The sequence below is a fragment of the Rissa tridactyla genome, chromosome 18 (genome assembly GCF_028500815.1).
Source record: "Rissa tridactyla isolate bRisTri1 chromosome 18, bRisTri1.patW.cur.20221130, whole genome shotgun sequence".
Classification (NCBI taxonomy): Eukaryota; Metazoa; Chordata; class Aves; order Charadriiformes; family Laridae; genus Rissa; species Rissa tridactyla.
Window position 1 is genome coordinate 6,953,770 of NC_071483.1, and position 23,988 is coordinate 6,977,757.

General features: G+C 48.1%; 1 protein-coding gene across 10 annotated transcripts in view; it reads left to right on the forward strand.

The window, feature by feature from the left end:
- HIVEP3 (HIVEP zinc finger 3) overlaps positions 1 to 23,988 on the forward strand; it is a 289,740-nt gene that overhangs the window by 137,729 nt on the left and 128,023 nt on the right. For 9 of the 10 annotated variants that reach the window (XM_054223793.1, XM_054223792.1, XM_054223796.1 and 6 more), the window contains one exon: positions 401 to 482. The exons of the other annotated variant lie outside the window; for it this stretch is intronic. The gene's annotated coding sequence lies outside the window, so the exon portion shown is untranslated. The remainder of the gene's footprint in view (positions 1 to 400; positions 483 to 23,988) is intronic. 10 annotated transcript variants of the gene reach the window in all.

Genomic DNA, 23,988 nt, shown 5'->3' on the forward strand with positions numbered 1-23,988 from the left:
CAGTTTGCATTCAGGGTCTGGCTTTAGCAGAACTGGAAAGCCCATCACTAGCCAGCCTCCTGTGTCTTGTCTTTGTACAGCTGAAAATGAATCATTTTGCATGTAAAGAAAAACCTCTGCAATGACATTTTTCAAATATCATTTAGTGTCCAGGTCCCACGTGAGAAGAGCACATAATAGAGAAAAACGCCTAAAAGTTTAGGCCAAAATGGTAGCAGAAGGAATTGCAGATAAGGAGCGAGAGGGCAAGTAAGGAAAAGCCCTAATGTCTTAATGGGAGCAAGTACAAAAATATCTGAGTCGCTACCACAGTTGGAGAGGATGTGACTGTGTCTGTGGTGTAAATGGCATACGTTTAAAACCGCCTCATTACATAAAGGTCTCGTGTTTTCTACCCCAGGCTCCCTTTCCCAGGTCACCGTATGAACACCTGAGTCTCCTTCAAGCATCAGAGAGATGAACCTGTAGCGGCTTGTCCACAGGTAAGAGGCTCAGCCATCGCTTTCGGTGCCTGCTCTGGTGGTTCGGGAAGCCGGGGCACGGCAGAGCCTGTGGCCGTGGTGCCTCAGGGCCGTGCCCGTGGCCATGCTGCCTGACAGTGTGATGGGACGTTTGCTGTCCGCTGGATTTGCGCAGGTTTTATGCCCCTCCAAGGTGACGCGGTCATGGAGGTTTGCAATTCCTAGAGCAGACGTGTGGTGACTGAGTGTTTAAAAAGATGTTTTGAGGAGCAAGGACTGATCCAGGCTGCTGATCTTGGGGTTTTATTTTATTTCTGCTTGCAGCGTGCCGTGGGTTTTGTTCGTTGCTGCCCAGGCAGAGCACCCTGTGCTCCCGTACAGGTGCTTGCTGTAATTTTCTGAACGCGGTAGATGTGGATTGCAGTGCCAGGGCGGAGGTTGCCTCTCCTGCTGCCGGGATTTTCTTTCTGGTTTTTTATCCAGCAGATGCCTAAGATAAATCGTTTAGAAACAGAGACTGCTCCTGGGTCTCTCCCCTTGTAGCTGAGTGACCTGACCATCAGGTACCCGAATCCCACCCTCCCTTGCCTGCTCTCCCTGTCCCTTCCAGCTGGGCCCTTTTCCCCTTGCAGCCTTCATGGAGTCACTTAATTTACTGATGAAGTTTTACCCTCCTTAGGGATGCTGCTTGCCCAACTTTGGGGAAGTTTTTTGAGATAAAATACTATTCGTGGAGCTCTTGGAGAGTCCTCCAGAAGAAGGTGCTGCGCTGCTGGGTGTTGACGCTGGCCCCAAGCATGTTGTAGAAGCAAAACCCAGTATCTGGCACCCATGTTGGGTGGATTTTAAGGGCTGAGGGTCACTTGGCTGATATGAGACAGAAAAACACACTCCTTGAGTGAAAAATGGGTTTGTCTGTTCCCTGCTTTAGAGCCTACAGCATCATCTGTAGGGATGCACATCCCCCGGCAGGTTGCTGCTGTCTGTAGCCAGGCTCACCGAGCCAGGGCTATGTTGCCCATCCACAACCACGGGTAATTTTCAGAGTTGAAACACGGTGACGTAGGATGGGCATCACGGCAGCGTTCCCCATGCGAGCCGAGGGGCGGGAAAGCTGCTGGGAAGAGGGACGGGCCAGGGGAGGTGGCGGTGCTGCCCCTACAGAAGGCACAGCCTTTTCTTGAAGAGAAGCTGTTGGCCTGGATCTAACAGGAGAGTGACAGAAGGAAGAGCAGAGCTCCCCGGAGAGCCTCAGCTGTGTCCTGCTGCGCCACAGCCAGGCCTTCGGTCCCGTCGGTGAGCGTTAATTGAAGGGGACAGATTTTGCACCCTGGGCGCAGCAGGTAGCTGCACTCCGGTGAGAGCTCAGAGCTGGCTCCATCAGCAAATGCTTCTTGTTCGGCTGCAGTTATAGCTCATTATCTCGCTGACCTTTAATTTCACAAGTGTTTCTTGCAATGTGTTTCTTCAGCCTGGTCCAGCTTCTGACCTCCGTTCCCAGAGGCAGCAGGATAATATATTCATCTGCTGTGCTGTCTAGCCACTTCGCATCCCTCCCTCCCTCCACCCCTCCGTCTCTGTCCTTTTTGGCAATCCGTCATTTTTATTTTTGGTACGAGTCCAGGAGCTGAGTAAAAACTACTTGGGCAGCTGGAGCGAGAAACAATGGATTTTAAATACGCTTTAACGTGTTTGTAAACAAGTGCACTTCATCGGCGTCCCTGCCCAGCACACTGGCAGCAGACAAAACTGATGAGGCTCTTCTGAGATCAGAATTAATTACACTGCATGAAATGGTGCAAACCAAACCATGATGCTGTGGGAAATATCTCCTGTTCCGTGGTTCGTGTCTGTTTGTGGATGCTGTGCTCGTCCCTGTGGCCACCAAGCACCTGAGATTGCTCTTCTCTAGGTTGTGGCAGGGAAGAGGATGAGGAGAGAGAGCTAAACATTTTGGGAAGACAGTGTAGCTGTTGCACTTTGAGAATGCTCCACAGAGTGTCCGGTGGGATGTCACACTCTTTGGAAATCATCTGTCAGGGAAGATCAGTACAGGGAATAATGCTGTTGTCATCTCAGAATATCCCCATTTCTCCTGAATTCCCACAGCTTGTTCCTGATGAAAAAAACCAAATATTTTTGTGGTTTCTTTGTACCAGGGAATTAAAAAATCCTTTATTGCGGATGGTTTGAAGAGGGAAGCAAGCTCAGAAGCAAAGGATGGGGACGAAAGAGCTGTAGTTGGAGCATGTGGATTGGATGGTACCAGGTAGCCCACTAGTCCCAACTCACCAATTTTGATGAATAAAGACTGAGTTTGCAGGTGCGGGACTCCCGCTGGGAGTGGAGCGGGGCTGAGCTCATGACACAACAGTTCGTACCTGACGCACGGGTACAGCCGTTTGTACCTGCAGGGGATTTTCTAGTGGGGAAAGAATGGAGGAGCAAAATCAAAGTGCTCTGAAATCATCCCATTTGCTGCGTTGTACTCGGCTCCCAAACCCCTGGTTGGTCTGTGGCTGCTCAAGGGGCTGGAGGCAGCCGGGTTCCGACTCTTCTGTGAGGAACAGTGTAATTGCAGAAATTGGCACGGTGGCTTGGAACAAGATCTAATTAATTAATTCAAGACATGCTGGGATTAAATTTTATTAAACCTTGGAATCAGAGTAGACTAGATGAAATGTAAGCAAAGGTTGGGAAGGAAAAAGGAGGGGTATGTGCCACACGTGCTGCCTGCCAGCGCTGCCGCCGTCGTGCCCTTCACTGCGGGGTACCAAGGGTTATATAGAGATATATACAGATGTACGTATGTGTGTGTGTGTGTGTGTATATATATTTATATATCTGTATATATATAAAAACAACCAGTTTCACTCCAGCCAGGACGATCAGGGAGGCTCTGCTTTCCTTACCTAGTTGCTCTGGATTTTTGCCTGTAAGGTGACTGACCCGTCCCCTCTCTCCTGCAGCAGGTCATAAACCAGGCGCCCCTGGCCACGTTCTCCCTACCACCATCTGGAGGGAAGAAGAGGTTTCTTTTGCTTTTCCCCTGACCATATGCTGATAAACATGTCGTGCTCCATCCAGATCTGCCCATTATTTTATAATAGGGAATGTCAGGTCCGTATTTACTGCCTTTAAAATGATTTGGTGTCTTCTGGAATGGAAATTCAAGGCGGTCATTGCTCACACAGTTGCATCTTGGTGCGTGCTCTGCTCCCAGAAGCAGTCTGGTCTGGCATGTATGCACTGGCACAACTTTACCTTGCTGGACTTTGCAGGAATAACTAGGATTTTTGGACAGGTTAGCATGTGTGTGTGGGGGGGGCGTATGCAAAGCCATTGGCTCTCCAACAAGAGGTACAGCGAGGACCCAGCCTTTTCAGGGATGTTGTTTTGCCTGCCGGCTCTCCAGCATCCCACACGAGCTGTCTTCTCCTCTGACGGTTTCAGGAGTATACTTAATACTAATTTTAGCTCTCCCTCCAAGGTGGATATCTTTGGGGTTTGGGCACTATGAATGCCTTATTCATAAAACTACAAACACTGTAAAAGACGGAGGGGGAGGGGGAAGTGTCCCACCCTAAAACGTTTCTGATCTCCAAGCAGCTATAATTTTGGCTTGCTCGGAGAACAAGCTGAGGTAGTGTTCATTTTAACAGCCAGGAAAGGGCTGTCTGTTTATATTTAGGGCCTTGTAGACTTGCACAGTGTATGCAGGTGGCACATTAAAATGTGTGGATGATTTCTTACCAGGATAAGCCTGTGTTTTTACTGGACTGCCTTTAATTCTGTGTGAAGGCTAAGTAAGTAAGCACTGAAAATTTTGTTGTAACAGTTTCTGGGGTTAAATTTTGTAGCCTTTGGAGTGTTGCTTTGAGCTTAATCCTGTTGAATTCCTCCTGTACACCTTCCTACACAGTTTTGCCCAGGACACGTGTTTCTAAGAGTAGTTTGGCAACTCCTGCCACTTTCAGTTTGTAGGGCATTGGCACTAGTAATCGTCATTCAGTTCTCACTGGAGAACTGTTAGTAGACCGCTGCAATGAAAATATGTAGGTGAGTAAAGAGCATCTTCCAGCAGTGAGGTGGGCTGTGCTCCAGGAGCTCAGTCAACTTGGCAGTTGCAGCTCCAACCTGCACCTCTGCATGGGCTCCAACTGGAGAAGGCTGTGCCTCACATCTATCTCAAGCTTTGCTTATTGTCCCATTGGCTCCAGGAGCTGCAAGAACTGATTCAGTGCTCACCTGGGGTCATATTGATTTCAATGGCCTTTACTTGGCGTGAGGTGAAGAGGATAGCGTACCCAAAACAAGTGCACGGCCTTTTTGGGCCGTGGCTTCTGGAGTTGGGTCACTGTCACTGTTCTCCCCCAGTACTGCGAAGTCCTGGCCAAGATGCCAAAGAGACAGCTCTTCAGCATGGCTGGGACTGGTCCCTCAGAGAAAGCAGCGTTCATTCATCTCTGGAGAGGCAGAAATTGTTAAAAAATATTCAAGCAGCTTCTTTTTGAGTTGTAGCTGAGCAGCAGGCAAAGATGCTGCAGTTCTCTTGCCTATATTCGTGAGCCGAAAGCCTGGTCCAGCCACGCATCATTCTTCTGCCATCCCTCAGAAATTGCTCACTGGCTACTAATCTTGCTCTGATAATAAGTAATGCCTTTTTCACAGGGGAATCCAGATGCTTATTTGGTATTTGCAAAGCTTACCAAGATCCCAGGGCTGAGGAGGTTTGTAAAAGTGGACTGCAGCTACTAACGTCAGTTGTCTCGGTCTCCTGGAGGGCGCCCAGGCTCCGAGGTTTGCTCACAAATGCAAAATTAGAAAGTTGTTGATGGTTTTGTCATTCAGAGTTCCGAAAAGGCCTGTTTGACTGAATTGAATCACGGGGCAGCTGCGAGCAAATGAGGTTCAAAGTGGAAGCAAGGGATGTATGTGTAACATACCACGGCAGGTTATGGTCTTGGGAGATGGGGTAGAAAAATGTGAAATCTGGGTTCTCTTTGCACGAAAATATTTCCATGCATGTTTGGGTGCTTTGCTGTGGTAACCAGAGGGCCTATTTTTAGAATCTTTCCCAAGATGCTCCTCTATACTACATTGAGTTCCTTGGGAAGCTGGTGTACAAAGTTGTCCCAGGGGTTTTCAAGTTAAAATGAGTATTAATTCCGAAAGATTCCAAAGGATTATTATGTTCTACAAAATTGATCAGATTGTGTGTGAGATCTTTCTGACTGCGTGTCCTGCCTGGACTTCATGTTGGGCATCTCTAAGATCCCAAATTACATCGTTTAGGTATGGAAGGGTCGTCTTTTGTTTTGGCAGATGCTGACGGCAGCTCTAAACCAATCGTATTGTAATGGTAACTTGGCTTAGCAGTTAGACGGAGTAACCCGAGGATATATGTTAGCTTTTTTAATCAGAGCATTTTAGGTCCTCAGCCAGCAAAGCGCCTCTGAGTCTAATCTAGCAAAGATCAGCTCTCTGTTTTCTTGCAAAAATTCATCATGGAAGAGAACAAGCCCACAGGTTTAGTTGTACATTTATGTGTGACTCTATGGTGAAACTTTTCCCCTATTTTGTTCATCTGAAAGTCCTTCAGATTTTATTAGGCTAGCACTGGGGCAGTTATATGTTCCAGCTTTCAAATGGAAAGTGTTTAGAAGATTCAGGTTTAAACATTTATTTCTCCATAAGGTACACATTCAAAATGAAAAAAAAAAAAGCATTCCTTTTCCAAGAAGCCACAAACAGCATCAACAGAGAGAGACAAGCTTCTTTTTCAAATGTCATTCTTCGTATTTTATTGTCTTTCATCCATAATCATTTAAATACACTCGCACGTCTTTGAAAAAGCAACAGCAATTGCACTTTATCCATAGCACGCTCATGAAGACGTTGTATTTTGTGATATATTGTTTCTCTGTTGGATTTTTTTTTTCAAAGATGTTCTGCAAAATGTTTCCATGTGCATTTTAAAACAGCAATTCTCTGTCTACGCGTGGATTTTGTACCAGAACAATTTGCGCTTGTTCATGGGCTCCCTTATTCTTTGAAAATTTTAGAAATGCCGTGACTAAAAATACACAGAGGAATATCCATACACTGTCGGATTCAGAGGAAAAGGTATCCTTCCATATATACTTTGCTAACATATGGGTTATCAAAGAGGTTTGATGGGGGGGCTGGGACAGTTTGGCCTAATGGAGGCCCAGGATTGGCACACAAATTTTTAATGCGTTTCAATATTTGAGTCTCTTGAAGAAATGAACCTCAGCTTTTAGAATTATCTGTCCGTAATGGGTCTTCTTCAGCCTACGTGCACAACATTGCTAAGAGAAGTGTGCGGATGATGGGTTTGCCTCAATAGGATGCATCAAGTGTGTGCGTTAAACCAACACCGGTCTTACGCAGTGGAAATCCCAAAGGGGAAAATGATCTACTGCTGTTAATGTTCATAACATGGGAACTCTTGGCTGTTGAAGACTTTTACTTTTAACGAGATATATCTCAAGTATGCGTTGTCATCTTGAGTTATATCTCAAACGCTATTCTGTAGCCATAGGAGCAGTTATAATATTGTTTGCCCAGTCTGAATTCTTATGTTGTTCGTATGAAAAAAAATACACCTTCTCACAGGCAAGGAGGTAATTCGCATTTTTAAACGTTTTGGATTTGCTTTAATCCCATGTGACTATTGTTATGCATTTAATTCAGAAGATGAAGTAACTTTTAAACTCAAAAAGATACTTGAGTTTTCAGAGCAGTGTTTACCAGCCCCATTTCATGTTGACACAGATAAACAAAATGCCCTTCTTTTTTCTTGGTTGTTTTCTTATTTCTTCTCTTCTTATTATTATAATACCACAGAAGCAAAATTAAGTAGGTGAATAAATAGCATCTTCCAGCAGTGAGGTGGGTAGGGTCATTTTCGTATTTGTTCTGGTTAGAGAAAGAAAATACTGTCTCTAGAGAGTGAGTGTTGAAAACAGGAGCTTAGTGTGGACCTGGTTATGGACAGGGAAAGTCAACAAGTCGCATTTAGAAGAGCGAATCTGAAATCTGTGCACATATTTAATCTTCATCAGTCTTAGATCTGCTTTTCATATCGTGGTGATGGGGAAGCTGATGAGAAAATTTGGGTGTTCCAACATGAAACCTCTCCCAGCGCACAGCTGCCCTTTTTGCCAGCGTAAAACCAGCTCCACGTGCATTGAGCCAGCTCACACAATGGGGAAAACTTGTCTGAGAGCTATCAGACATGGGCAGTCCTGGGATGACAGTGTGGTTTATCCTACGGTGATCTGGAAGCAATAGCGTTTTGTCATCTGCTGGTTGTGGTAGCACGACAGCCAACGTGAAGTATTCTTTTGAAGAATGTCAGTGCATAAACTCATTTTTTCCACAGACCATGCGGGGAGCGTTACTGAGATGAGTGTGGAACAGCAGACGTTTTCAGTTTTGTTGGCATTAATTGAGATGGATGTGAAGGATTTCTATAAATCAGTGCAACATTTAGAAAGGGTGACTCACTTTGAAGACGCATCGCAGTGGCAATGTATCCGATACACAGAAATTCGATCAATACAATAAACATAGTGTAAATGTATACAGGATACAGCAGTCTTGTTATTTAACCTGCTCTGAAAATTCAAGAGCATGTGGCCTTTAACGGGATTAAATATTACATTTAAAAACACTAAGCCCGTTAACACAGTGCATAATTAAGCCCTGGAATTCATTGCCAAGGAAAATCTTTGAGTGGATCTTAATAACATTTAAAAAAGAGACAGACACGTCTATTATTAATAAAAGTAGGCACAGATCCGTTCTGTGAGAGGTATAAAAAAGCAAGGCTGCTTAAGAAATAGTCTTACATGTGCAAGTCAAACACTGCCTGCCTAGCAAAGAAACATTATTTTTTTCCTTTTATGCTCGCTATTGTGTTCTGATTTTCACCTGTCTTTGAAGTGCTGGCACCTATGACCGGGGGAGATGTCTGCAAGGCTGCGAGGTCCACGGGCAGGTCCTGCCGCTCTGACCGGCAGATTAGGGAGCTGCTCAGATAAGCAGCAGGTCAGCCGAGGCACTTCTGAGAGCACCCGTGCCATTTAAGGTCACCGTAGCATTTAGCAGGGCGAAAAAATATAAGGTGTCGAGTCTTCCAGCAACGCGGGGTGTTTTTGTAGCGGTTTGCCTGTAAACAGCCGAACGTGGGGCTCGGTGGATCGCTGGGTGTCTGAGCTGCAGTTGTTTTGCTTTTGAGCTTTTTAAGAAAAGCTGGAGGAGCGGGCAGACCAATAAAACTGTCTGCCAGCAACCTCAGAGTATTCCTGGGCTTTCACAATCCTCACTTTGTGTTAGAGTTAACCCAAGCAAAACCCATGGAGAAGAAAAAGGGGATGACCCTTGTCTAACCAAATGGCTGTCCTGTATCTGCGCTTTGTGTCCAGGCAAAGCTTTACTCCTTGTTTCCTTTCTTTCTTAATCAGTTTATGTCACTGTAAATCCACGCAGTGATGTGCAGTGACCTGCTGGTGGTTTCTGTCACGCCAGTTCATGATCTGGTGGGCATTAACTTTTCACGCTTGATGAGGTTGCGCATGGCTGGGTCCCATCCTGCACTGTGTAAGGAGAGGAGCTTCATTTCGAGGGGAGGCAGAGGTGTGACGTGGTGATGCTGCGGGCAGTGCTGCCTGCATCCCTGCCTGTGGGCACCCGCTGGGACCTAGAGCCCCTGTAGCACCTTCTCACATGGCAGTGGGAATTTGTGGGACAGCCTTGGGATGTAGAATAGAATCATAGAATCATAGAATAGCTGAGGTTGGAAGGGACCTTTAAGATCGTCAAGTCCAACCATTAACCTACCCTGACAAAAACTGCTTCTAAAGCATGTCCCTAAGTACCACATCTACCCTTTTATTAAACACCTCCAGGGATGGCGAATCCATCACCTCCCTGGGCAGCCTATTCCAATGTTTAATAACCCTTTCAGTGAAAAAATGTTTCCTAATATCCAATCTAAACCTCCCCTGACATAACTTGAACCCGTTTCCTCTTGTCCTATCACTTGTCACCAGGGAGAAGAGGTCAGCCCCCATCTCTCTATAACCTCTTTTCAGGTAGTTGTAGAGGGTGATAAGGTCTCCCCTCAGCCTCCTCTTCTCCAAGCTAAACAACCCCAGCTCCCTCAGTCGTTCTTCATAAGGTTTGTCCTCCAGACCCCTCGCTAGCTTTGTAGCCCTTCTCTGGACACGCTCCAACACCTCAATGTCCCTCTTGTAGTGAGGGGCCCAAAACTGAACGCAGTACTCGAGGTGGGGCCTCACCAGTGCCGAGTACAGGGGGATGATCACTTCCCTAGTCCGGTTCGCCACACTATTCCTGATACAGGCTAGGATGCTGTTGGTCTTCTTGGCCACCTGGGCACACTGCTGGCTCATATTCAGCCGGCTGTCCACCAACACCTCCAACCACCACCATATGGTGGACCCAGCATGTGCTTCTTGTCTCTGATCTCAAGCTTTCATTCATCTGGCCCATGCCAGCCTCTCCTGGCTCCAGCAGTGGAAGGACGAAGGTTTGTGAGGGCATGGTGACACTCACACGGTGGACACAATGTGATGGATATCGTAGTACATAGCTGGATGCCTAGGACCAGATTCTCTGTGTCCATGCCAGGTGCTTCATGGTGCTCAGACTTGCCCAGTACCAGCAAGCTCTGGGGCAGGGAAGCCCTGGGGCACTTTGACATCAGATAAGAGTCCTGGGCAACCTGTTCGAGGTGGCCCTGCTTGAGGAGGGGGTTGGACCAGATGATCTCCAGAAGTCCCTTCCCACCTCAACCATGCTGTGTTAAGGTGCCTACGAAGGATACGTTGGCACACAGGGGAAAGTCAGGGATTAAAAATAATAGTTCAGTGACCCTGTCATTGGTGCATAGCCTCTTAAGAGCTGGGCTCCATGTGTCTGCTTCCCGTGTTCTTGCTGTGACACGGAACAGGGCATGAGGAGTGCTGGAGCTACAGCTCAGCTTCACCTCCTTCTGCTGCTTTCCCTCCATGTCCTGGGAACTGCCTGCTCAGTTTCTCCTCTCTGGCATCCCTCTGGGCTTGGCTGTGCTGCTGCGTCCCACTGGTTGCCGTTGTCTTGGGCGATAAACCCTGAAAGGGCAGTTCACCTTTATGTGAAGTTGCACAAGGGGTAGTGAGCAGGGACCTGGGAGGTGCCTGGCTCTCCCTTTCTACAGACGTGGCCGCTGGGAGGTGATGCGCAGATTTACCAGTTGGAGAAAAGAAAATTTTCAAACTAATGATCTCTTTCCAATCTTTCTCTTGAAGCTTGTACTACTTCCAATAATCCCCGCTCAAAGCAGGGGTGGTGGTGGAGGGTTGCCACAATCCCCCTGACTCAAGCTACTGGTCCCGGGTCTCTGGGCTATTTGAGAGCCAGCCCTCCGCAAGGAGTAACCCGAGGAAGCCTGCTTCATGCATGCTCCTCCTCCTCTTCCTCCCTGGCTGTGGCAGTCATGGGAATGGCAGGAGTCCAGCACAGCCTTACACAGTGCAGCTCTTTACACTTTGTCATGAGCCTTGGTCTGGGAAAGTGTGTAAGAACATCCTTAAAGTTAAGTATGTGTTTCAGCACCCTCCCTAAGTAGGCATGTTTTTTCAATCGAGACCCTAAGTTGGAGGTGAGAAGAGACAGATGGGAATGTCACTAACTTCACCCTGCAGGTTTGAAGTCCATTTCATGCCAAAACATCATTAATTTGTGCCATCTCAGAAATTACGCCTTTGCTGTCTGTGCTCGGTGCTGAGATATGTAGGTCTCGCTGCATAGCTCTATTAGCTCAATTTACCTTTCTCTTCCAAGACAGTTTTAGCACTAATTGACCAGAATTCAAACCAGCTTTCTCTCCTGGTAATGTGGTTCATTGCTTATAATTGACCTGCTTTTCTGGCAGTGAGGAGAGCTCTACCAGCCAGCATATACTGCGTGACTGTAGCCTGTAATTACTTAGAATTAAGCCCTTGAAGGAAAATTTTAGGATCTTTCTCTGCTGAATTGAAACTGTAAAATAATATATATAAAAGAAAAAAAATTCCAAGATAGTCTTTTAAACATAGAAACGGAGTCAGGGAAGGAAGATTAGCACTGCTGAGCTGGTGGCAGAACACAGCTTTCTGGAGGAAGTTATGGTTTCAGATCTCCTGGATGGATGACCAAGGAAGATGTTTTTATGTCACTTTCTCAGGGCTGTTGGTTGTAATGGGGGACACAGAGGTACCAAAATGGTTTGGCCATTCTAAATGCACACTGTACCAAAGAAACCCCAATGATTATGTGTTGCAGCTAACTGGGGTCCTGGGCAGTATTGCAGCCCCAGCTGCAGCAACTCCAGTTGCTGGTACTGACTCACACACCAACATCTCCACACACACCTCCTCTCCAGCAGCTGTCAAGAGCACCCCAGTCCCTCTGATAGCCAGTGTTTCCTCTGGTCTCACCTGTAGAGACACACACACACCCCCGCTGGCTCCCAGCACCTTCACCTACCTGTCAACTAGTCCCACTTGATCTTTGCTAGTGATGACACACACCAACCCCTGGTCCCAGTCCAGCTGGGTCCCAGACCTCATACACACAGGCACGTGGAACAGAGTCCCTCACCCAGCAAAACAGTTAGAAATGAAGTTTTAATAGAAGATAGGACAGACTGCACTCATTGTGCCCAGGGCATGGCTGGACAAGCGTACTGACTAGAACTGTTTAGACACAGATGGCCCTTTTTATCTCCTTATCCCTCTGTTTTACCACATATGTTCCTCCCCAAACCATCTTGATCCCTCCCTTCCCCACTGTGGTTCCTTCCCTAAACATCCTATTGTAAGTCTTGTGCAATCCCCAAAAGCCCTTCCCCTGCATCCTATGTGTCCCACACCCCATCGGTCCCAAAGGAGATCCAGCTGACTCATCTCAATGGGTTTGACAGCTGTACCCTGGGGCTGTGGCTCCCCTGGGACAGCCCTGGGAGGAGCCAGGCAGGGTGTCACTTGCTCAGAGCCCGTAATTCAGGTCTCCACCTGCCATTGTGTCCTGTGCTCCTCTGCGCTTGTGGAGACTCCTGGGATCGACCTGGGAGTAGTTGGACTGGGTGTTATTCAGTTACCCTGTCTGCTGTGGACTCTCTGTTCTCCTTTGTGGGTGCGCAGGTGAGATTTTCATTGCATAACCTAATATAGGTCACAGAAGTGACCAAGACAGTCGTGGCCATGTTCTGGCACAGACTCGCACAGCAGTCTCCACCAAGAGGTGATGTCTCCCACCTTTCCTTGTGGGAGGCGAGGGGAGCAGGAGTCTAAGGGGAATGGCAAACCTCTAGTTCAAGATAACATCATAAAACTTCTGGGAAAAGGGTGACTGCCCATCAACAGTTCTCATACAACACCTCTCATCTGTATCAGAGACCACCTTTTGTGCTGAATTCGGGGACTACCCATGCCTAGCGGGTGATGTTCGAACAGGTGTCTTCCCTTTGGTCAAGGCATAGATTAGGTATGAGCAAAGTGTCCAGCTTCACAGCTTGGGGCATTTCTGAGCATGTGTGGGTGCCCGAATACGAGCACCCAGGGATATTTTAGGTGCTGGTCAAGTTTAGGCATCGGAAGGGCTAAGCAGCTTGGAGCATGGCATGTCTGGGTTGCTTTCCTGAATGTGCACAGCACAGCAGATCCCAAAGCCAGTCAAAGATGCCAAAGCAGATGCAAAAACATCTGGACATCACCTAAAGCTCAAAGATTTTCTCCATCTTCTGCCGATACCCCGCAATGTTCTCATTGGCTGGTCTCCAGCAGAAGTCCTTTTCTATTCTCCTGCCTTGGAGGTAAGTAATAGCACAACTTCTGCCATATAGCCATGAGGGAGAGAAGAAAATTGAGAGAGTGGGAAACATACCTCGCTGTTTAAATTAACCTCCCTGGGATTCTTTTTAGAAGATAGGAAAAATGACAACCTGATTTACAACGACCCTTTTCTGCCTTGAAATTCACTGTGTGCCTGTCCTGTCTCTCCGCATCTAGAAATAAATCATCAAGCACTTAAGAAATGCGCTCATAGAAATGTACCCTTTTATTTGGCCACCGTATGCGCTTGACAGCTCAAACATGCTTTTTCAGGCAGTGCTGCCTCTCCATGTTTCTTCTCCAGGCACCCTTAGATCGAAGCATTGATTTTACATTTAGGCTTTGTGATTTTTTTTCCTTGGTCGGGGTCTCTAAGGGGCTGCAGAAAGGGACTGGAGCAACTTTTTCAGTTGGTGTAATGCTGTTTTGGGGAGTTATAATGGGAATGAATGAGCAGACGAGTTTTAAAAGTTTCGTCGTCCAAAATGAGCAGGATGTGCATGGATACACGAGCCCTAAGTCCACAAAAGCTGGTGTAATAGCAAATTATTGAAGTATCACCCAGCTGCTGTGTGAGACGAGACTGGCTCCAGTTTTGCCCAGGGCACGGGAGATCAGATGCAGAAAATGCTTTTCTCTCTTTCCACTTCACAAAAATAGAAAGTCTAAACTAAAGCAAAGCATCAAGATTTGTCCTGCTTATGCCATGTGACACAAGAGGCAATCTAGAGGCAAAAAGAGAGGACTACCAAGTATTTAATTTCTCTTTTTCTGCTCAATAAAATAACCAAAGATAATCTGCTGGCTAGTGTTACGCCCTTGGCACAATGCTACATTGAAGAATGAGCTTAGAGTAGTTGTAAAACAAAAATTATTTTAAAAATGATTGGTGGTTTGAAAGTTTGCATTTTTATACGGAGAAAATGTAGGAGAGGCCACTGTGGGCTGTGAGGGTGAGGAGCCGTGCGGTTTGTCTGTCCCCAGGCTCAGACAACACATATTCGCAGGCACAGAGGAGAAACATGGCTGTGCCTTCCTGAGCCCCAGAGAGCAGGAAAATCGCAAACAGAAACTTTGTGCAGGAATCGCCCAGCTCTGACCATGGTTTTCTCAGATCTGCACGTAGGCTTCCAAATGGACCGAGCACTGTGCAAGTATTTTCCCCCGTTCATGCAAACTGTTGGCAGTTCTGGGTTTTCATCATGATAGTGATGAAGTTTGATCAACCAGTGGAGAGACCTGTCCTTCTCTTCCCTTGCTATATCTTCTTGGGTGCAGTTTGAAGGTACAGCCATGTACCTTCTGGCCACCTCTGAAGAAGGGATACAGGAGTGGGTAGGCCTTTGTTTGACCAAGGTTGGCAGCTCAGGTTGTGGAACCACAAACATTGCCGCGGTGACTTTATGATTTCCTGCAATGCATTGGTTCAGAGTCTTAGGGGCATTTTTTGATACCTTCGTTTCACATGTCTTTATTTGAATTTATTTTTGTGTGTGACCTGAAGTCTGAATTTCCTAACTTTGTAAGTTCTAGGTTACAACATCTTATTTGGAAGGGTCGTCTTTATGAATTTCCTTGTCTAAAATGTATATATTTTTTGCATGGCGTTCACTAGTGAATGATACACAAGTGAATGTATGAGTAACAGACAGTAACCGCAGCGAGGGTAGTCAAGTGACATTTCTAGTGGTTTGATGAAGTGTGAAATAACGCACACTCAGGCACTCACATCCACACAACCTTTAAAGAGCATGCTACTGGAGTTTCGGGGCAGAGCGAGCAGCAGGGTTGGGACTCCTCTCATCTCTCTCCAGTTGAGAAGTCATCCACTCTCCCTTTGCAGTCACTAGAGAGAAAATAAAATATTCCGGGGCATGATTCACCTACTACTTTAGATGTGTATCTTGCAATGGAGTGAATCAACTCTAGGACTTCCTCCATAAAAGGAGGTGTGGAGGTATTTACTTTGTAGAAATCTGAAGTTGGGTGAGATAAATCCCAGCCAGGAAGCACGCTGCAGAAGACAGACATTAATATATTTTTATTAGCAATAGCTTAGAGGCCCGGGCTGCCAAGAATAGCAGATTGGGAAAAGGTGTGCAGGGTTAAAACCCCCAGCCCCCTTTTTCTTCTGTATTTTAAAGGCTTCCTTTGTGCTAAGCACCAGCACACAACGGTGCCAAACAAAGAGGCAAAGCCGCTGGGAGCCTTGAAGTCCCCAATGTTCAAACTACCAAGTAGCCACCAAGTTTTTAACAAGCGGTGGCAAGTGAGCAGGGAGAACTGCTGCCACACTCCGCTGCCCCTGCCCACTCATTTCAGTGAACGCATGGCCATGGGAAAGAAATAAATTGTCATTTCTTGTCTCATAACAGCTTCGGAGATGTATTAAGTAGCCCATGTGACGTAAGTGAGCACATTGATTAGGTACAACGGTCATTCATGATTTTGCTTTATTGTATTTTTTCCTAGCGTAGTCCGCGTTTAAGATTTTACTAAATTTTAACCTTGCGTAAAGTATTTCAGACCCCATGTTAGTGTGCTCTGAGGTTGCTTGGGAGAAAGACAAGCTCACTGCAGAAACTGGCTTTGCAGCAGTTCTAACATTATTACTCTGTGGATGCCTATTTCTACACGTAAAGAACAAATGCTGTAAATTTGGAGCTGTGCTGCGTGCATTTTCTTATACATCAAAGAACTGAAATCCCTGCTTTACAAATGCAAAAAAAAAAAAAAATCAACTTTCTTAAGTATAAAATTATGGTTGCTGCCTGCACGATGCTTTTTTTTCACTTTTTCCGTGGTGTCGGCCGCTTCCGTCAAAAGATGCTGCCTGTTAGTGGCCAAACGCACACACATCCCCCCGCCGGTCCTGTTGCGTTTAGCCACAGATGCAAAACTTATGATGTTTTATTATTGAAGTTTGTTAAAAGGACGCAGTCCACTAATAAAACTATTTTGGTTTTCTATTGCTAATTCTGACTTGAAAGAGAGAGTAGGAGCTGACAAAATGCTGCAAGTTTCGTTAGTGAGAAGGAGAAATGAGGTAACGCAATTAATGCCAAGGGCAGCAGAAGCTTCTGGTAGAGCTCTCGTCATGGGAAATAATTCTTCCAAGAAAATTCACCGATGGTTTCTTACCTGGCTTCACAGGATGCAGGTATTTACGGACTGTTGGTATAAACACACACTGATGTTACTGCCTTACAAGTTCCGAGAGTTTCTAATTGCTGCTCAGTATACTGCACTTAGAAGAACTGTATTAAAAGTTGTTTGTTTATCCTTAGGTCCTAGCAGAGGGGGCAGGTTTAGGGAATACGTGAGTGTTTTGTCTCTAGAAGAAAATAAGAACTGTCCTGTCTGTCTCCATCCAGGCCTTGTGCTCATCCATCTCATGATGTAGCCCCATTTAAGTACGCACTTCAGGCTTAATCTAGTTTTTCTCTAATGAGGATGCAATATTCAATGTTTCTTGTGTCATTCATTATTTTACTTCTTCTTGGGCAACGTGCAGTGTGAACTGTCCTATTTGAACAACACCGGGAATCTGGAGCCAAATTCAACCTCAGAATTACTCCATTGATACGAATGGGCAGATTGTTGGGAAAACTTCCGTGTTTATCTGTGTGCATAGTAATGATATTGAAAGAGCATCCATCCAAAGGCCCGGGTGCCCAAGGGAAATTTTTAAAAATAGGAAACGAACCTGTTAGTTCAGCTGGAGCAAAGGAAAAGATCCTGCAACCGCACCGAGAGTCGCCCAGCCTCACTGGGCAGTGCCATGGTTCCCGCCCCACTCGGCTGCCGGGGAGGGAAATCGGGCTGAGCAGGGTGACCTGAGCGGGCTGTTATGGGACCAGTGTGCCAGCAAGGGCCAAAGACCCAAGATGGGTCACAATGCCCGCGGCCACCACCTCCTCCTCTGCCTGTGAAACGGGTGCTGCAGCGGCAGCTCCGGTGGGATGCTGCCCTGAAGGGCTGGGAGAAGCAACCGGCTATTGCTTTGCACGGGATTTTCCTCTAAAACACAATTTGGGTTAGTCTTGCTGGAATTACACCATTGCAGCGGATATGCAGCACACCAGTGGTGTGCTGAGACACACCGAGGCACGTGAACTGCACGTGGAGTATCCACATCCGAGCATCAGTGCGTTGGGATGCACGGCTTGAAACGTGGAGCTCATCTGAAAACTCAAAGCCCATCGCACTCCCTGGGCATGGCATTCCAATAACGCGCTTCCCGGGAGCTCCAACAGCGAAGCCTGGCTTCGCTTTGCTCTCTCGAGCAGCTCGGGGATGTCCCAGGCTGTTTTTCCCAAAGCCCGGCTGAGGCCGCCTTGGCTGGACCATCCTCTGTTGGTGGTCGATGGTTTGGTGTGACCAGGCACGTGGTGAGTGAGGATGGAGCAAAAAACTCCCTACTTACACTGGAACAAACTGGGAATGAAGGAATCAACACTGGTGGAAGGTTCAAGCCCTGACTTTCCTTTTACCCACAGGGTTTCTCCAGGAGGTGTGTTGTTTTTTTTTTCTCTACTACCTCCCCCACCCTTTGAGTATTTTATTTATACTTCTGTTAGTTTTTAATTTCTCTTTCTTGGTTTCCTGTTTGGTGCTTGGAAGCCCAGTCTCGCTGCTGGTCACTTTTACTCCCTGTCCCCTGGAGGCCTCGGGGGTTAATGGGCACAGCATTCTCCCTGCTTGGGAATTCATGGGGAGGGCGTCCTTGGCCACACTGTGCTGTATTTCAGGGGAAATGAATCTAAACAGGACATTTGCATGGGGCAGTTGAGAATGTCACGGTCAGAAACGATTGTGATTAACTTGAAAAGTGTTGTCAGGGTCAAAATTGAGGAGAAACGGGTTTTAGGCAGCATGACTGAATTTCTGTCACCTCTTTTGTCTAAAATGCTGACAAATACTTTGGGCGATATATGTATGGTACTGCTGAAAAGGAGATGGCTCAGGGATCGGTGGCTGATTTTGCAAACGGGGATTTAGGATATTTGAGATGAGCGATATCTAATGGGACTTAGGATCTCTAACAGGTAGAATTCATGAGACCTTATCCAGTAGACACTACGATGGCACTTTACGACTATTTACCTTCTTAAAAGCAAAATGAGACTTTTATTTTTGCGCTGTTTTTTGGGGGGGGTGATGACTCCCGTGTAATTCAAAATATATGGTAAAAATGCTTATTTAATTTTCAAATTAACCCTCGTTACATATAGACACCCATTTTGATGGTGTGGACTGACTCTGTAATACCTTGTTTCACGTGTGTTGATGTGGTTATCGGGGTGTTTACCGTATATTGGTCTATGTCCGTGGTTTGCAACCTCCTTTTTTTTTTTTTTTTTTCTTTTTAATTTGTAAATCTTACGTTTTTCCAGCGGGGTGCACTCATTTGCATAGCAAATTTAAGCTGCCAGGCGCTGGGTTTGCTTTTCTTAGTTACAACTCACAAAACCCTTCGAAGCTGCCTCTGGATCCCCAGGGCTCCCCAGGCACGCTGGAAACAACCGGCCTAAAATTAATGGGAAGGTTGTAAGGAAAAAACAGAAGGGAAGGGAAAAAAACCTGCTGGAAGGGAGCAGAGTCCCTGCCCCCAAGGGCAAATGGGGCTGGCAACTGAGAGTGCCGGGCTAATAGCTCTGAAGATGCTATCTCCTGTTCTTTCCTACCTCGCAAAACTGGGTTTGGGGGTGGGAAGCTGCTCAGGTGCTTGTGCAAAAAAATGAAAAATAATATAAGAGGGTCCTCAAAGACACGCATGTAGTTTATTCCAGCGGTGCATTAAGCATTGCTTAAGGTGGTATGGGCTCTATAGGTGCACATCTGGCTGAAGGGAGAGGTCCCAGCTTTCCCACCGACCCTCACTCGCCCTGGGAGATGCTGGGCAGGATGAGGGAGGCAGGCAGGGAGGAGGCAGGGAGTGGGCAGGGGGCAGGCAGGCAGTAGGCAAGGGAGGCAGGGGTAAGGCAGGGAGCAGGCAGGGCAGGCAAGGCAGGCAGGGGGAAGGCAGGGTGCAGGCAGGGCAGACGGAGCAGGCAGGGTGCAGGCAGGGAGGAAGCAGGTAGTGGGCAGGGGGCAGACAGGGGGAAGGCAGGGAGCAGGCAGGGCAGGGAGGGAGCAGGCAGGGAGCAGGCTGAGGGAAGGCAGGGTGCAGGCAGGGAGGGAGCAGGCAGGGAGCAGGCAGGGTGCAGGCAGGGAGCAGGCAGGGTGCAGGCAGGGAGGAGGTAGGGAGCAGGCAGGGCAGATGGAGCAGACAGGGTGCAGGCAGGGAGGAGGCAGGGAGTGGCCAGGGGGCAGGCAGGGGGGGAGGGGGAAGGCAGGGAGCAGGCAGGGAGCAGGCAGGGGGAAGGCAGAGTGCAGGCAGGGCAGGGAGGGAGCAGGCAGGGAACAGGCAGGGTGCAGGCAGGGCAGGCAAGGCAGGCAGGTGGAAGGCAGGGAGCAAGCAGAGGGCAGGCAGGGGGAAGGCAGGGAGCAGGCAGAGGGAAGGCAGAGTGCAGGCAGGGCAGGCAGGGAGGAGGCAGGAAGCAGGCAGGGCAGGCAAGGCAGGCAGGGAGCAGACAGGCTGAAGGACCTCTGGCTGATGGGAGTGATGGTAGAAGGAAGGGGCACGGGCAGACCCAAGGCGAGGGTCTGTGCCGCCGGCAGCAGCTGGCAGAGGCGGCTGCGAGGCAGGAAGCCCATCGGCCTGGCTATTCTCCTCATTAATTCCTGCCATGCCAAAATGCAGCAACCTCTCTCCCCGAGTGCTTCTCACCGTGGTGGAGTACGTGTGCTCACTCGGATTACTCATAGTTGGCTGCAATTTCTATTCGCAACATATTGTTTGACAAATGTCAATTCTGAAGAAAAATAATTTAAATTATTTCTTCAAGACAAAGTTTCAGATTTAACATTGAGCAGATGCTCTGTCTAAAATTAGCATAATGATTCTTCATGCCTGCTACTTACCAGGACATGTGCCTTTAATGTAAGTGTTGGAATAATAATGAAACTTTGCAGTGATTTTTTTTGGATAATTGAAGATTCTCCCGCATGCTTTTGAAATGTTTAACGAGCACAAGGGCCTTCTGAGTTCAGGAACGCTGGTATTCCCATTTTGCAGATGTGTAAAGTGAGGCACAGAGCTCCTGCAGTGCCTGAGGTTCAGGACCCAGGCGAGCTGGGGAGAGCCAGGCCCTTTGGTGGGCGTCAGGCCCCTGAGGGCTGGCGTGATGGCAGAAAAGGGATGGGGGCTCCTGGGGTCAGGCGGCTCAAAATAAACACACCTCAGGAAAGGTGCCTGGTGGGATTTCCAAAAGCCGGGGGGAGCTCAGGGCTTGTCGGTGGCGCAGACTGTGCCTAAAACTTCCGGGCTGCATGAAAAGAAGCATGGGCAGCAGATCCAGAGAGGTGATTCTGCCCCTCCGCTCCGCTCTGGTGAGACCCCACCTGGAGTCCTGTGTCCAGCTCTGGAGCCCTCAGCACAAGAAGGACATGGAGCTGTTGGAGTGGGGCCAGAGGAGGACACGAAGAGGATATGAGGGCTGGAGCCCCTCTGCTGTGAGGACAGGCTGAGAGAGCTGGGGGGGTTCAGCCTGGAGAAGAGGAGGCTCCGGGGAGACCTCAGAGCCCCTTCCAGCCCCTAAAGGGGCTCCAGGAAAGCTGGGGAGGGGCTGTTTGCAAGGGCATGGAGCGACAGGACGAGGGGCAATGGTTTAAACTAGAGCAGGGCAGGTTTAGATCAGCCATTGGGAAGAAGTTCTTTCCACTGAGGGTGGTGAGACACTGGCCCAGGTTGCCCAGAGAGGGGGTGGAGGCCCCATCCCTGGAGACATTCAAGGCCAGGCTGGATGAGGCTCTGAGCAACCTGCTCTAGTTACAGATGTCCCTGCTGACTGCAGGGGGTTGGACGAGATGGCCTTTAGAGGTCCCTTCCAACCCAACACAGTCTGTGATTCTATGATTCTAAGATCTCGTTTCACTTTTAGGGATTTACAGTTCAGGTTGTTAAATACATCTGAAACATGTTTGATTCTCAGGTTTCTGCTGCTCCAGCCTTCCTGAGGGGCAGGATGACTTGAAAACCATATTCCCTGTCCCCTTCAATCAGGGGCGCGATGGCTCATAGTTGGACGTGGGGGCTTTAAAAAAAAAAAAGACAAAACACACAACAGCATTTGAACCCAGAGAGTCTCCCCATACAGGAAGACTTCGACACAGAAAGGTGAAGTGACTTGTTGGTGGCTGCACAGCAAATCAGGGAACTGATACGAAAATCCCCGATTCCCATGCTGTAGCGTAGGGGTTCTTCAGGGGGAACCTTCCTTCCAGCTCCGTTACTCAGCTGGCAGCTCTTGCAGTCGCCTGCGTGGAAAAGCTGAAAGTCCGGCCGGTGCTTTTGGCTTCTGTTAATGCGTTTTAGCAGCAGGGAAGAGAGGGATGAGTTAGGGACCAGCTGGAAGCGTGCGGGGCCCCGAGGGTGCTCCGAGGAGCGCGGCGCTGGGAACTCCCGTGCAGCAACGGGGATGGTGAAAAAACTAATAGAGCTCAAAAAAAAAAAAAAAAAAGAGGTGGGAAGAGTTTCAAAGAGGCCTTTTCAGGCAGCGGGTAATTTTCTCACAGGCTGGGCCACGCTGAGGTGACCAGCGGTGGGGGAAGGATGGGGAGGCAGCGTAGCCAGTCTAAACACCCACGGGAGGAAAAGAGCCTGACCTTTAAACGGGGAGTGAGATGTGGTTGTTTTAACCATCCTCAGCCTGAGGAGAGTCCCGTTCCTGACTAAATGCTGGTTTCTAACAAAGGATTTCCACAAAACTCCCCACTGTGGCCTGAACTTAACCCCGCGTGCTCCTGACCCTGCAGTGGGAAGAGGAGTCTCAGGGGAACCTGGCCCTTCGCTTTCCCGTTTAAGCAAGGCCACACTCTTCCACCTAAGAAAAGCCACCGGGCAAACACCTTCACGTTGATTGCCTTGAATGGTGGTGTTTGTACCGCTCAGGGGAAAAGTACCTTGACCTTTTTTTTTGTGTTGGAGCACAGCGATTAACCTCCATAACTGGGAAGACGGTGTTTGGTGTGATAAGCAGAGTCACGGATGCTGGTTAAAAATAAATTTTAAAAAATCTATAGCATTTTTTTAATGAAAATCTTAAATATGCCCATGTTTGTTACTGTGTGGTTGCACTTTAAAAGCAAAATTTTCATGAATTCTTGGGGTCGTGTCTTCTGAGAGAGAGTTTATCGTAGCAGAGGTGCTGAAGCCTCTCACAGACACCCTGGGCGCCCTCGTGCTCTCAGACTGGGAGGTGGTATTTTAATAAGTGCTTCTCACAGCCAGTTCCCAGTTCATCCCGTGTGCAAAGGAAGGAAGGAAGATGGCAGCTGCGTCAGGAGGAGATGATCTCTCTCTCTGGCCTAGTAAAATTATAACCATTGTGAGGCTGCTGCTGGAATCTGAGGTCCGATACCTCGAATAGAATCACAGATTCATAGGATGGTCCAGGTTGGAAGGGACCTTTCAGATCATAGAGTCCAACCATCAACCCAACACTGCCAAAGCCACTGCTACCCCATGTCCCTCAGCACCACGTCTGCCCGGCTTTTGATACTCCCAAGGGATGGCGACTCCATCGCTTCCCTGGGCAGCCTGTTCCAATGCTTTATAATCCTTTTGACGAAGAATTTTTTCCTAGTATCCATCCTAAACCTCCCCTGGTGCAGCTTGAGGCTGTTTCCTCTTGTCCTATTGCCTGTTCCTTGGGAGAAGAGACCGACCCCCACCCCACTGTGGCGTGGAGTAAAAGAGACCCTGTTTTGTTTCTGATTAGGGGTTGTTCTGTTTCTGTCCATGCTCCTGCAGGCTGTATTTAATTTATTACATGTCCGTCCAAGTGCTCAAGTCCAACTTGATGAGGAAAGTGGACACCTTGCCGTATCCAGTCCCCCCGCTCAGTTCAGGTTGCGTTAGCTGGCCTTTAAGCGACAAACCTGCTTTTCCTGATTTTGGCTCATCAGAGTCGGTCCGCGCAGGGCTCCAGGCGCGACCTGCTCTCTGTGGCCAGAACCAAACTGGATTTGCAGCTGGGGCTGTAACCCCAGCAACCGGGATGGTGATGCTTTGTAACTGCAGCCAGCCCAATGTGAAAGTTCACTCGAGGGGGAAACACACCCGATTTCAGTGTTTATCGAGCGAGGTTTGGGAGGGTAGAGGCCGTTCCACATGCACTGGTTGAGAGTCCTCATGGGCCCGTTAGCGTATCCAGTGTCTGACTCCATCCGTCCAATTCCTTAAAGACCTCAAAAACTGCACCTGCTTGCACCGAAGTGGCTCGGGCTGAGAGAGAGGGGGGAGACCGTGGCAGCATGGGAGCAAAATTAAACAAATAAAACTATGAAGCGTTTTTACCTCACGCTCTAATTCTCATTTCTGTCTGGAATGAGAGCAGTTGAAATTGGGTGTGAAACTGGGCTAGTGAGGAAATAATATCCTCATGGAAAGTGCACGTGTTACATGGCGTTTTCTTGGTTTTAGCACCAAAAGTGTTTTGGGGATGCAGTTTACGTGGAGTTTGGTCTGTGGCTGGTTGGAGACAGGCCAGACTGGCGTTTTGATAGCAGGTTTCTGA